The 13344-nt window shown below is 45.2% G+C and overlaps 1 long non-coding RNA gene across 1 annotated transcript; it reads left to right on the forward strand.

Moving 5' to 3' along the window:
• The first annotated feature begins 3594 nt into the window (after nucleotides 1-3594).
• LOC143840798 (uncharacterized) lies at nucleotides 3595-9907 on the forward strand. Its single transcript, XR_013232424.1, has 4 exons — nucleotides 3595-3735; nucleotides 7837-7918; nucleotides 8914-9051; nucleotides 9417-9907. It is a non-coding gene; the product is annotated as an uncharacterized LOC143840798 (long non-coding RNA).
• The last annotated feature ends 3437 nt before the right edge of the window (nucleotides 9908-13344 follow it).

Genomic DNA, 13344 nt, shown 5'->3' on the forward strand with positions numbered 1-13344 from the left:
GGAGCCAAATAAAACAGTTTAAAAAACAACCAGTTTAGACCGCTTTATTGTATTACAATCGTTGTTCTGCATTGAATATAGTCTGTTGAAAAACTACATTGCAATGCTCTCTGCATGAAACAGTTCATAGCCCTGCCCCCTGTAGTTTTGCCAACTCCGCTTTGTTCTCTATTGCAGTCTCTAATCTTCAGAACTAAAGATCTTCTCTGCATGGCTAATAGAGCATCTGAGACAGGCAGGAGAGAAATGAATCGGTGAAAAGCCTCTTTCAGAAACAACACTTAAAAGACACTTAAAGCACTGAAGAGGCAGTTCACCATGCAGAGCAAAATCAGTTTTGCAGAGTAAATTCACTCTTCTGTGCAGAGATCAGAAAAACAACGGTGTATTTCGTGAGTTTTCATCAGCTTATCCATCATGCAGAAGAGGCCCAGGTTACAGGCTGCCTGTCTTAACTACAACACCAAACTAGTTCTCAACACCCCCATCGGCACAGAAAAGCCTTCATTTCACACTTTGGGTCCCACTATTGAGAACCATCCTTGTTCTTGAGAGGGAAGGGAAGTCACAAATGGAGGATGAGTAGGCCCTCCTTGAGCTTGATCCAGTGCAGATTTGGAAACAACTCCCATGAATTCATCAAGGTTCATCTCTCTCTCTCAAAAAAAATAAAAAATAAAAATGCAGTAGTATCAGATACTGGTTTAGAGTCAATAAGCGAGAAGTGCAATTGGACAGAACATTTCTTCATCAGCTTGCAGAGCAGCTGCAGTGGACGCATCAAAGTTGTCACCCATTAGAGGTTCTGGTCTTTACCACCTGTGGCCAGATATCTCCGACTGGTTTCTTGGGTATTTTTAAAAGTCAGCCTTGAAAATGTCTGCATTTGACAACTTTCCCCCCTCCCCACTTACAAATTTCGGCAAATGTTAAACTTACTGTACCTCATGAAAAGAAATACAGCATATATTTTCCCCTCCACGTTATATTCATTATTTCTTAATATGCTGTACAATCTTCCACAGTTTAGTTGGGACTCATTATTTGGCCATACGATGAGGAAAAAAGGTTGCCGCCAGTCTGGGACTTTTTTGACTGTGAGGTGAGCTTGCCTTAGTAGAAGGAAAAAGTAAAATATATTCCCAGATACTTGTATAAAAGTCACCTTCTTTGGGGAAAGATATCTCTGCTGTTTATTAAACATGATTGGTAAGCTGTTCAAAGCACTAGATATAAAGCAGGGTATAAACATGAACAAACAGGTCTTAAACATTCATTCACAATAGAATCATGCTATAAATTGAAATATCACAACACTAATAATACGAATATTCTTATTGCATGTATTAAAGGTAAAGGTAAAGGTATCTCCTGTGCAAGCACCGGGTCATGTCTGATCCTTGGGGTGACACCCTCCAGCGTTTTCTTGGCAGACTCAATACGGGGTGGTTTGCCGTGCCTTCCCCAGTCATTACCATTTACCCCCCAGCAGCAAGCTGGGTGCTCATTTTACCGACCTCGGAAGGATGGAAGGCTGAGTCAACCTTGAGCCGGCTGCTGGGATCGAACTCCCGGCCTCATGGGCAGAGCTTTCAGAGTGCATGTCTGCTGCCTTACCACTCTGTGCCACAAGAGGCTCATATTGCATGTATTACAAAGAGCAAAAATCCATGGAAGGAAGCAGGACTGTCACTGAAAACACACACAACATTTCTCATGTGCATATTAAAAACACTGATGTTTTGGTACTTGAACCATTGTAGCCTTGTTCAAAAAGCCAGCCATATTGGTGTTGACTATTGGTTTAAATACAAGGTTGCCTGCTCTGGGTTAAGAGATTGCTAGAGATTTTGGGGGAGGAGCCTGGGAAGGGCGGTTTTTGGAGCAGAGAAGGACCACAGCGGGGTATGATGCCACAGAATCCACCCTCCAAAGCAGCCATTTTCTCCAGGAGAAGTGATCTCTGAAACCTAGAGATCAGGTGTAATACCACAATATCTCCACCTGGATTCTGGTGACCCTATTTAAAGGAGGCCAAAACAGAATGATATATAATCTTGAGCAGGTTGGGGTTATTTTGCCTATGAGGGAAGGGTGGTATAAAAATGTAATAAATAAATAAATAGCTGGACTGAGGGGTGGATGGTATTGCTAGGAATAAATTGCTAGGAATAATGTGATTTAGTCAGTATTATCTAAAAACTGGGATAAGTGTAAAACCAGGCTAGAATATAGTTACCCGTGAGTATTCTTTTTAATGTATTTATTCTAAATCAGATTAAGGATTACAATTTATAATATTCAACTGGAATCCCTAAATGTCCCCGTACCTTTTGTTGTGTCCAGGAGTCTGTGAAATCTGTCTCTGGCATTTTCTTTTTTTGGTAGCAGAACAATTTGAAGATATGAACAACTCAAGAGCCTCTTGTGGCGCAGAGTGGCAAGGCAGCGGACATGCAGCCTGAAAGCTCTGCCCATGAGGCTGGGAGTTTGATTCTAGCAGCAGGCTCAAGGTAGATTCAGCTTTCCATCCTTCCGAGGTCGGTAAAATGAGTACCCAGCTTGCTGGGGGGTAAACAGTAATGACTGGGGCAAACCACCCCGTATTGAGTCTGCCAAGAAAACGCTAGCGGGCGTCACCCCAAGGGTCAGACATGACCCGGTGCTTGTACAGGGGATACCTTTACCTTTAAACAATAACCATTATGGTGATGCCATTCACTTCCTTCCCTCATGCACAGGATTTTCTCTTCTTTCTTTCTCTCTGAGCAGCCCCTACATCTGTTTTCTTCTCATTTGTTGGTCTATGGCTATCCAACCCTCTCACTTTACTATATATTTTGATTTTGATTTGATCACCTTCTTGTCTTCTGCTTCTGAAATGGCACAGAAGTGGCTTTGGGAAGTTCAAAATAAAATGTGTTATTAAACTTATAGGAGAAAAGGTAAGGTGGGGTCAGGGTGGGATCACCGCATCACTGACAATGGACAAGACAACTCTGTCACTGAAGAAACAACAATCACCCTTCTCATTCGGTAGCCACAAATGGACTGGTTTCCCCTTCAGATACACTGTTGCTAATCCTGGCTTGGGAAATTCCTGGAGATTGTAGGGTGGAGTCTAAGGAGGGTGGGGTTTGGAAAGGGGAGGGACCTCATTGGATTACAAAGCTAGAGCCCCCCCCCTTTTAAAGGAGCCATTTCCTCCAAGGAAACACATCTCTGTAGATGTCATTCTGGGAGATCTCCAGGCTCCATTTGGAGTTCAGCAATCCTACAAAATGCTGAGCAAACAACTGCCAAACTCCATGTACACACAACGCCTAGGTCTGGGCACTGTTAACCACTCAAAGCCATTGAAGTTTCCTGTCTCTGTCCTCCCACCCCCTTGGGGGATTGACTTTCCATGGACCTTTTCTGACCCAGCGCTTGACTCCCCCTTCCTTAGCAGGCTTTAAGGAGCTAATTGAATCCACCCATAAGCATGAATCAGAGGTAATTATCATGATTCTCTAGGAAGAGTGATGGCAATTTGTTTCTGAGGGCTTCGTTCCACCTGTTGTGAATGAAGCTGCATTTTTTTTTAACCTGGCTTAAAATAGCAGCTCTAATTTTGTCTGTTGCAGTTTGTGAGAGCGCATCACAAGCCTCCCTGTGTCTATTTTCCTCAAGCAGGTCTTCAAAAAAGAAAAAAAAAGCTAGAAAACAACCCTGACTTCAGAATTTTTCTTGTCTGTACGTATCAAAGAAAAGAGCCATATTTCTACTTCCCAAAGGATTGCTGTACAGGGTGCTACAGGAGCCTTCTGTTAAAACTGTTCTCACAGAGCAGTTCTCTCAAAAGTCTCTCAGCCCCACCTACTTCACAGGGTGTCTGTTGTGGGGCGAGGAAGGGAAGGCAATTGTAAGCTGCTTTGAGACTCCTTAGAACAGTGACAAAAAGGGTATAAAAACCAACTCTTCTTCTTCTATGTTGTTCCACTTTTATTTATTTATGTAATACACTTTTATACCGCCTTTCCCAGTGGCTCAGGGCAGTTTATAACATAAGAATAGAATAAGTAACAAACAAATAAAACATAAGCAATTTGTGTTGTGTTTTTTGTCTGTAGTATAGACCAGGGGTAGTCAACCTGTGGTCCTCCAGATGTCCATGGACTTCAATTCCCATGAGCCCCTGCCAGCGTTTGCAGGAGTTTGCTGGCAGGGGCTCATGGGAATTGTAGTCCATGGACATCTGGAGGACCACAGGTTGACTACCCCTGGTATAGACTAATTACTAGAGTGATGTTGACAGGATAGCACTGGAAGCTGGAGGAAACCATGGCATTATCTGTATCTCAGTCTTTCGTGTGCAAAGTGGCTCCTGGAGATAACAACCGAGCCATTTGTTCTCTTGACAAAGAAGCATGCCTGCCTTTTCTGAGTTGGGGCATTTTGTTTGCCATTGAAGGTGGGACAATTGGGGACTATATTGATCTGTATGTATCTAACAACTCAGTTTCAACAAGAATTATCATGAGCTTTGTTTTGCTTTATCAGTAAGCCACTTTTGCTAGCAAGCCAAACCGGTTTCCTTGAGAACTCTGCAGGGATATGATGATGCCATTAAAAACAGCTCAAGATGGCAAAACACAGCATGTAGAACTTCATCCAGCAAGGGGTCTCCATGTCAGGAAAACATTAGCTCAAACCTTTTTTTCTGGGTTCATAGTAAAGGAAAAGGAGCAATGCCCTTTAAAAAAAGAGAGCAAGAGAGAGAGCGAGAGAGAGAAATGTCAAATAAATATGAATATGGTGTGGTGTTCAAAGAATTTCTATGATGCGTCTCAGTCCCCCCCCCCCCTTGCCACTTTCAATGCATTAGCATAGAGAGGCCAGCAAAATTGCTCTTGGAGCAGCTGCCAGGGTCCAGGGCTCCTGATAGAGTTCACTGTGCTTTGACCCCTCCCCCTTGTACTTATTTGCTAGAGTTTCACTATGCACCATGCACCCAGAGTCAGTTTATAGATTTGTGGGACCCCAGCAGGGTACAATGACGGTAGGAGCAGCCCAGGAGCCGAAGGCCCCACACAGTGGAAAGGGGTGGCACTCCAAGGGTCCTTAAAGAGGGGAAAGGGGGAGAGGCTATGGAAATGGCATGGGGCCCATAGCACGTGCTACCTGGATAAACCAGCCCTGTTTCTGCCTGAGGATCCTTAAAATCTTTAATCAGCTTTGCCCTGGGTTTAATGTCCTTTCAATGTATGCTTTTTTTTTAATCCCCTTAAAAAAAATCTTGCAAGATGTTGATGGCTTGTAATATAATCCTGCATTTGTTACAACCCATCCCACTTGACAATATGAAAGATGATGCATGGTTCCCAAGCACAAGCTGAAAAGAGGTAGCAAGCCAAAGACACAAGGGCCACGGAATCAATCTTCGAGAGACGGGAATCACGCGCCGGTGTTTGGAATGCATCCTCCTTCCTCTTTCTTTTCATTGTTTAATGGTTTGCTTGTCATGGGGTGGAATGCTAAGCAGCTGGCGTGCATCCTAATAAGAGCCATTCAGGAGCAACTGCTGAAAGCTTCATAGTTCTGTGACCGTCATTCTCGCTGAAACCCATCTTTCACATTCGGCTTGGCAGGGAAATAAGGATCACTTCAGAAAAGCTACGGAAAGTCAAATGTTCAACATAATTATTAAGAGAAGGGGGGGGGAACATAGATAAATGAGAATTGATATCCCAGATTCAATCTATATTTGTATCAACTCAGTTATACCAAAAATCATTTGTTACATTGTCTGTATGATAGATATTCATTATTTATATTTATTTATGTTTCAATGTAAGAGCCTCTTGTGGCAAAGAGTGGTAAGGCAGCAGACATGCAGTCTGAAAGCTCTGCCCATGAGGCTGGGAGTTCGATCCCAGCAGCCGGCTCAAGGTTGACTCAGCCTTCCATCCTTCCGAGGTCAGTAAAATGAGTACCCAGCTTGCCTGGGGGTAAGCGGTAATGACTGGGGAAGGCACTGGCAAACCACCCTGTATTGAGTCTGCCATGAAAATGCTAGAGGGCGTCACCCCAAGGGTCAGACATGACTCGGTGCTTGCACAGGGGATACCTCTACTTTTACCTTTTTATATTTCAATGTATATACCGCCGTTCCCTGGTGGGCTCATGGCAGTCTAGAATACTAAACGAGTAAAACACAATAAAAAACCCATAAAACTTCCCTTATTACAACCAGAAACTAAGGCAGCAGGTGATAAATAATCATCTAATTATCCCACACTTCTCGTCCAGCCAGAGGCCAAGCCTTCTACCGTTGGGATTACGGTAGCCATGTCAGTTGGCCTGTAGCAGTAGAAAAGAACAAGACTCCTGTAGCATCTTAAAGACTAAAAAAAATGTGGAAGGGTAGGGGCTCACTTCATATTATATGGCTTTGTTTAATGTTAGGTTATATTACTATGTTCTGCCCATAAACTCTGCCCATGAGGCTGGGAGTTCGATTGGGGGGTAAATGGTAATGACTGGGGAAGGCACTGGCAAACCACCCCGTATTGAGTCTGCCATGAAAACGCTGGAGGGCGTCACTCCAAGGGTCAGACATGACCCGGTGCTTGCACAGGGGATACCTTTACCTTTTTATATTACTACTAGAAATATAGCCCGATGTAAAAGGGATACAGCGGGCTCTAGATACATACATTCTGTGTTGTCCCGCGGCGACGGCTCTGTAGTCAGCTCCATGTAGTCAGTAGCGGCGGGGGACGCGGGGAGGGGCCGGCAGCCGCGCTCCAAGTGACTGTCGGGGTCTTTTCCTGCGGGCGAGAGTCTTTTCCAATGCGGCCAGAGTCAGGCGGCTACCTGAGGGATCCTGCGGCGGGCTGACGCGGCGAGAGGCGCTTTGCGCCTCTCGCCGCGTCAGCCCGCTGGCCGAGGGAGCCCTTGGCAGCCGCGCTCTGCGCGACTGCCGGGGGCTCCCTCGGGCAGCGGCCTGATGCGGTGAGAGGCGCTTTGCGCCTCTCGCCGTGTCAGTCCGCCGGGCAGGGAGCCCCCGGCAGCCGCGCTCTGCGCGGCTGCCGGGGGCTCTCTCGGGTAGCCGGCTGACGCTGCGAGAGGCGCTTCGCGCCTCTCACCGCATCAGGCCAGGAGGAACTACGAGCCGCGCTGCGCGCGGCTCGCAGTTGCTGCGGCTGGGAATCAGAGGGACCAATCGGCAGGCGCTTCGCGCCTGCCGATTGGTCCCTCCGTTTGTCTGTCGTGAGGAAGGGTCCAATCCGGACCCTTCCTCATCACGGACTAATCCCACCTCCAGACCCCTTACCGAATTATATAGTCCGTGGCGCCCGTGGCGCCACGGGCGGTTTAAAGATGTTATATATTTGTACAATAGAGTCACACTCTTTCCCAAATATTCCCATACATTATTAGAAGAAGAAGAAGAAGAGTTGGTTCTTATATGCCGCTTTTCCCTACCCGAAGGAGGCTCAAAGCGGCTTACAGTCGCCTTTCCATTCCTCTCCCCACAACAGACACCCTGTGGGGTGGGTGAGGCTGAGAGAGCCCTGATATCACTGCTCGGTCAGAACAGTTTTATCAGTGCCGTGGCGAGCCCAAGGTCACCCAGCTGGCTGCATGTGGGGGAGTGCAGAATCGAACCTGGCATGCCAGATTAGATGTCCACACTCCTAACCACTACACCAAACTGGCTCTCTTTAGGGACTGTGGCCTTTATTAATATGTTTAGCTTGCTGAATTTAGGATCCTACTATGTACTTTTTGCATTATTTCATATGTCATGTTAATACTAAAGCTTTGCTTTGTTTCTGTTTGATTCTACAGCCGCAATTCCGATTGCATAGTTGACTGAATGTCCCAGCCTGTCAGTTCTATTGACTCACTCTGTGTAGTCCCAGTGAGAAAGGTGGGCTATAACCAATGTTAATAAATGAAATAAAAATGTGTCTTTTTTTAAAATTGGATTGTTAAACTGCTTAATATCTACCTCATTTTCAGTGATGTTTTTAACTTTTTAATGCTTAGATGTTTGCTGCCTCAGCAACCTGATCTGGGTGGGAAGGCACCACAGAAATGTTTTAAATTAACTAATGAATTAATGAATATCTCAGTTATCAGGTCCAGGTTCTATCTCCTTCAATAATTATTATTCACTGGAAATTCACTAGGGCCGTAAAGGGACAGTATGGGGCAAATTGATTGGAGTGGTGTCTAGCTCTGCAGCCTCTCTCTCTCGCTTCTCTATTTTAATGATATAATAATTGAACCTGCACAGGGTTTCCTACTGATGAAAGCGCCTCACAGCATTAGATATCTGATCACATAAAGATTGATTTTCTGCAGTAATTTATTACCAGTGTGCACTTTAGAAACATGGGAGGAGGGGAAAGTGCAAATGAGCCAAGAGAATTGAGACTTGTCATGAAGAGAAATTTTGGAAAGGATTTAGAAATGTTCCTAGGGAAAGGAATTCAGGAGCGGGACACAAGGCAAAGTGGGCCGATATAAAATAAATGTATGACTTTAGTCAGTCCATGGGATTTAATGTTTGTTACTGTTAGGGCCATTGGTGTGCAATGGGGAGTTAGGATTGTCATCTCCAAGTAGGAAAACTCCTAGAAAACTCCTGGGAAGGACAAAGATCTCCGTTAGGTACCATGGCAAAGACAGAGTCCAAGTATCCTTTTACTCAGGGTCTGAAAACAAAGGAGACATCATCAAACACTGTTGTTTTAAACTGTTTTTAACTATTTGAATGATCTTAATATCGATGCGCTATTAATGTTGTGAACCACCCCGAGACAGCTGGTCTGATGGGGTGGGTTGTAAAACCACCAATCAATCAATCAATCAATCAATAAAAATAAACTGATCTCTGTTGTCTATAATCTATAATTCCAGAGCATCTCCAAGTTCCGTCTGGAGGCTGGCATCCCTAATCACTGGCAAGGACACCTAATGTTAAAGGACCTAACATTTCTCTGCTGGCACTGTGTAAATGCAAATACTTTGAGAAGTACCTGGATGGAACTTATCAAGGTAGGGAATGGCTTTACTATTTCTCGTTCTGCACACAGAATAGCAACCTGCTTAATGCGGCATGGCAGATGAGGCCTCCCTGGGGAGTGTGATTTTTGCAGAGTGAAATATGTTCCCTGATCCTTTGCCTCTTGCTTTGAATTGGCCTGGCTTCAGCTGCATAACAGGGATTGGGTTAATGCCTGCGATGGCGTCTCTGCAGTTTCCCAAGCAGCTGCCTAAATCTCTTAAAATATCCCAGTGGCATTAGCCAATCACTAATCCTACATCATTACCTATATTCCCAGCAGGTTCATCTTTATAATGTAACCCCTTCACGGAGGCTCTGTGGCGGTTTATGCTTTTTTATTATGGTTTTGGCACAGGAAGACCTTAATTACAGGCCTCGCCGCTTGTCGGGAAACACCAGAGCTGGAAACAGAACTGTGAGATAATCTGTTGAATGTTTCCTGGTCTGTTAGCAGCATGGACATTATCATGCCGAAGCCATTTGGAAACTTCCAGAAGACCCCTGAAGCTCTCAAATGTGGCGATTATCAGGACCATGAGTCCCTATACCCAAATGTCTGCTGTGTGTTCTCTAGGCCTGTTTTGTGACAGAATGGTAAACTTTTTTGCTTGCCATCTCTTTGCTGAGAAGCTTGGAGGGTGCAGGGTTTGGAGAGGAGAAGGACCTCCGTGGAAGAGTCCGTGGGGTAGAGTCCACCCACCACCATCCAAAGGATCCATTCACTCCAGGGGAAGTGACTTCTGTCATGTGGAGATCAGCTGTACATCAAGGAGGAACGTGGAAGTTGGCAACCCAATTTATATTATTTTATTATTATTATTTATTTGATTTATTACCCACCACTCCCTGACAGCTCTGAATAAAAGTCTGAATAAAACTTCATAATACCCGTTGGCAAATCTGGTATCAAAAAACTATTTCCTTTCATCCCAGGAAGCTAAAATACACTCCTGTTTCTAACCAGGAAATATTAATTCCCCTCCCCCCTCAAAACAATGACAACAACAACTACTACTCCTTCTCCTGCATAGAATTTCCAGGGCATAAAAGGTGAAAACAACAAAGCAGTCACCAACACTTTCTCTCTTTCCATTTTCGGGTGGTTCCTTGAAACAAAACAGTGACTGGTGGTTGACCATGGCTGCCAAGTCACCTCTGGCCAATGGCAGAAGATTACTAGTTATGGTTGCCAAGTCCAGCTTTGGAAACTCCTGGAGAATTGGGGATGGAGCCTGGGGAGAATAAGGACCGCAATGGGGTACGAGGCCATGGAGTCCACCCTCCAATGCAGCCACTTTCTCTAGAGGAACTGATTGTCAAAGCCATGCCTGATTTCAGCATTTTTAATAGCTTTGTTCTATTCACTGTCCATGTAATTGATTACCTCAGATGCCTAGGTGTGAGTTATAGCAGTAGGGGGTAAGTTGGCTATTGGGAAATTCCTTGTCCTGTCCTGTTGCCTGGCACAGCTATCTCAACTGTGGCCTTGAAGGGTGGTAGTTAACTGAAGGATGGTATCCTATAATCTTCGTGCCCAAATGGACTGCAAGGGGGAGAAGGGGGAGGACCTGGAGGTTAAGGTATAGCAACAGACAGTGGAAGAAAGCCAGCATTGCTGTTCCTTTCAATAAAGAGATTTTCCTGAAAATGGAGTTTTCTTATTGAAGGTAACCAGCTGAAACCAAGGAGATAAGCTATAATTCCTGTGGAGATGATAGGCAAGAGATTCAGATGGATTCCATATCCAAAATACACACTGGGGCTTGCTAAAGCCATTGTTTATTTAGGGTTTGGGGGACTGGCCTACGTGCTGTAAGCCAGGCGGGTGGCTAGTTGGAAATTTCCACTGAGCCTGGTGTTGGGCAATGCCCTGGCCAGATCCGGAGATGGCCGTTGATGGGCTTAGACAAAGGCATTAATGGGTCTATGAAAAGGGAACCACCATGTCTCAATGGGTCTAGCTGTAGGGTTTGGGAAAGAGATTTCCCATGGCAGAGGAGCCAAGTAGTAGTAATGTTGAAAGATAAATAAATTGGCCAAGAGTCCCTGGTCAAACCAGTTCTGGCCAGACCACACTATCAGAAAAACTATGGGGGAGGGGGAATCAGAGTCCAGAGGCACCTGAAATTCCAACCTGTAGCAAAGGGCAAGCCGAGGCATGTCCTGGTTTCCAAGATGGATTCTGCCCCAGCAGTGTGTCTAGTCAGGGTGTTTCAGGGTGTTCCTGTGCCTGGCTTGCTCCCAAGCCTAGACGGCTGTGCACCCTCTGTACAAGTCACATCTCAATAGGAGGGGTACATACATTATCATGAGGATATAGGCATTATGCCCCCGGACTAGAGGAACACACATCTCTTTTTATATATCTAGCAGATTTTTATATGCTAACTCTCCAGTCATCTTCTCAATAATGTTTTAACAAATAATAATAACACTGTGGAAATAGTCAAAGAAGTCCAGGGTTGCTACATGCAAATAGACAACAACTATGTCTGTCTCTCATCTTGAACACCTTAAGGGGTTGCTGTAAGACAGCTGTGACTTCACAGAGAACATTCCACCACCACTTGGTGGGCCACCATAGATAACTTTGCAGTTTTTGCATCTGGCATGAAATGGGGGATGGCACAGCATTGTTCAATCGCATCGAAGTTAAACCGGGTCAACCCTGGATAGTACTTGGATGGGAAACCACTAAACGTTGCTATGCAGAGGCAGACAAGGGCTAGCCACCTCTGAATATCGCTTGCCTTGAAAACCCCATGGAATTGCTGTAAGTGACTTGACAACACTTTCCACAGCAGAGAAATATTGGTGCCCTAAGAAATGGGGCACTTCTTCCTTCAGATCAGTCATACAGGAAGAACCAGCTGCGAAAGCACATTGAAAGTGCATTATCCTATGTGTGCGGAATGGGCCATAAACATTGATCGGTTCTATTGCTGCCAATAGAAAGAGAGAAAGAGACATTAAAACAGATTGGGCATGTCGACATATTAGAATATAAAACTCTACCTTCCTGATTCTTGTTCAAATCTCTTTTCACAGAGGGAAAGAGTCCGATAGAAATTTACATTTTACCACAACTCCCATGGACCTCATCTACAAATCTCAGCAGGAAGTTTGAAAATTGCCACACCTCCTGAGGAGAATCTATGTGGCAGTACGGTTAAGTAAGGCTCACACTGTTCACTGGTTCTCCCTTCTCTCTCTCTTTCTCATTGGCACATGGAACATGCACCCACCAAGGAAGCATGGATGTTGCTCCAACATGCTGATTGCCCAGAAACAATTTTTCAGTGCATTCTGATCTCCAACACACACCCACACAAATCGGATCCCGACACTGATTAGAAAGAATGCCCCTGTGCCCTTGAACGCAATGGTTATTTGGTTTGTTACGCAGCCTGGTTAAAATGTGCACCGTAACAAATGCATTATCGGTGGCGAAAATGATCATCACGGGGAGCTGATGCAATGCTGTAATTAGAACAGCCAGCTGTTTGTCTTCTCTTCTCCCCACTCCTGTAATGCACTTTCCTTTTCTTCCTAGGGTTGCCAACTCTTGTTTAGGAAATTGCTGGAGATCTGGAGCCTAGCCAGGACAGGGTTTGAGGAGGTGAGAAACCACAGTCAGAGTAGTTCAGTAGTTCGGCAGTGGAATAGGCTGCCTAAGGAGGTGGTGAGCTCCCCCTCACTGGCAGTCTTCAAGCAAAGGTTGGATACACACTTTTCTTGGATGCTTTAGGATGCTTAGGGCTGATCCTGTGTTGAGCAGGGGGTTGGACTAGATGGCCTGTATGGCCCCTTCCAACTCTATGATTCTATGATTCTATGGAGTCCACCCTCCCAAGCAGCCATTTTCTCCAGAGGAACTGACCTCTGTAGTTTGAGGTTAAGCTATAGTTCTGGAAGAACTCCAGGCCCCACCTGGAGATTAGCAACACTATTTGCATGCCCTGTAGTTAAATGTCATGCCTGGTAGGATCCAGAATTCATCAGCTCTGTGTCTGTGTGTGTCTGTGTGTGGGTCATGAGATGGCAGGCCAGCCAGTGCTATGTCCCTGCACAAAGGTGCCATTCCAGTCTCTTTATTTCTCATTATCATCTTTAATGGTGAGCATTTCCAAGCTTCATTCCCTGCCAAGCGTTTCCATGGGTGTAGCATTAGTGGTGCATGGCAGAGCTGCTATACTGCCAGGTCTACCCTGTGCATTGGCATTCGCAGACAGTTCCACCCATCATATTGTGCCACTTCTTTTACAACCATTGGAAGCAAGGCC

The sequence above is a fragment of the Paroedura picta genome, chromosome 6, assembly GCF_049243985.1.
Source record: "Paroedura picta isolate Pp20150507F chromosome 6, Ppicta_v3.0, whole genome shotgun sequence".
In the NCBI taxonomy this organism is placed as follows: domain Eukaryota; kingdom Metazoa; phylum Chordata; class Lepidosauria; order Squamata; family Gekkonidae; genus Paroedura; species Paroedura picta.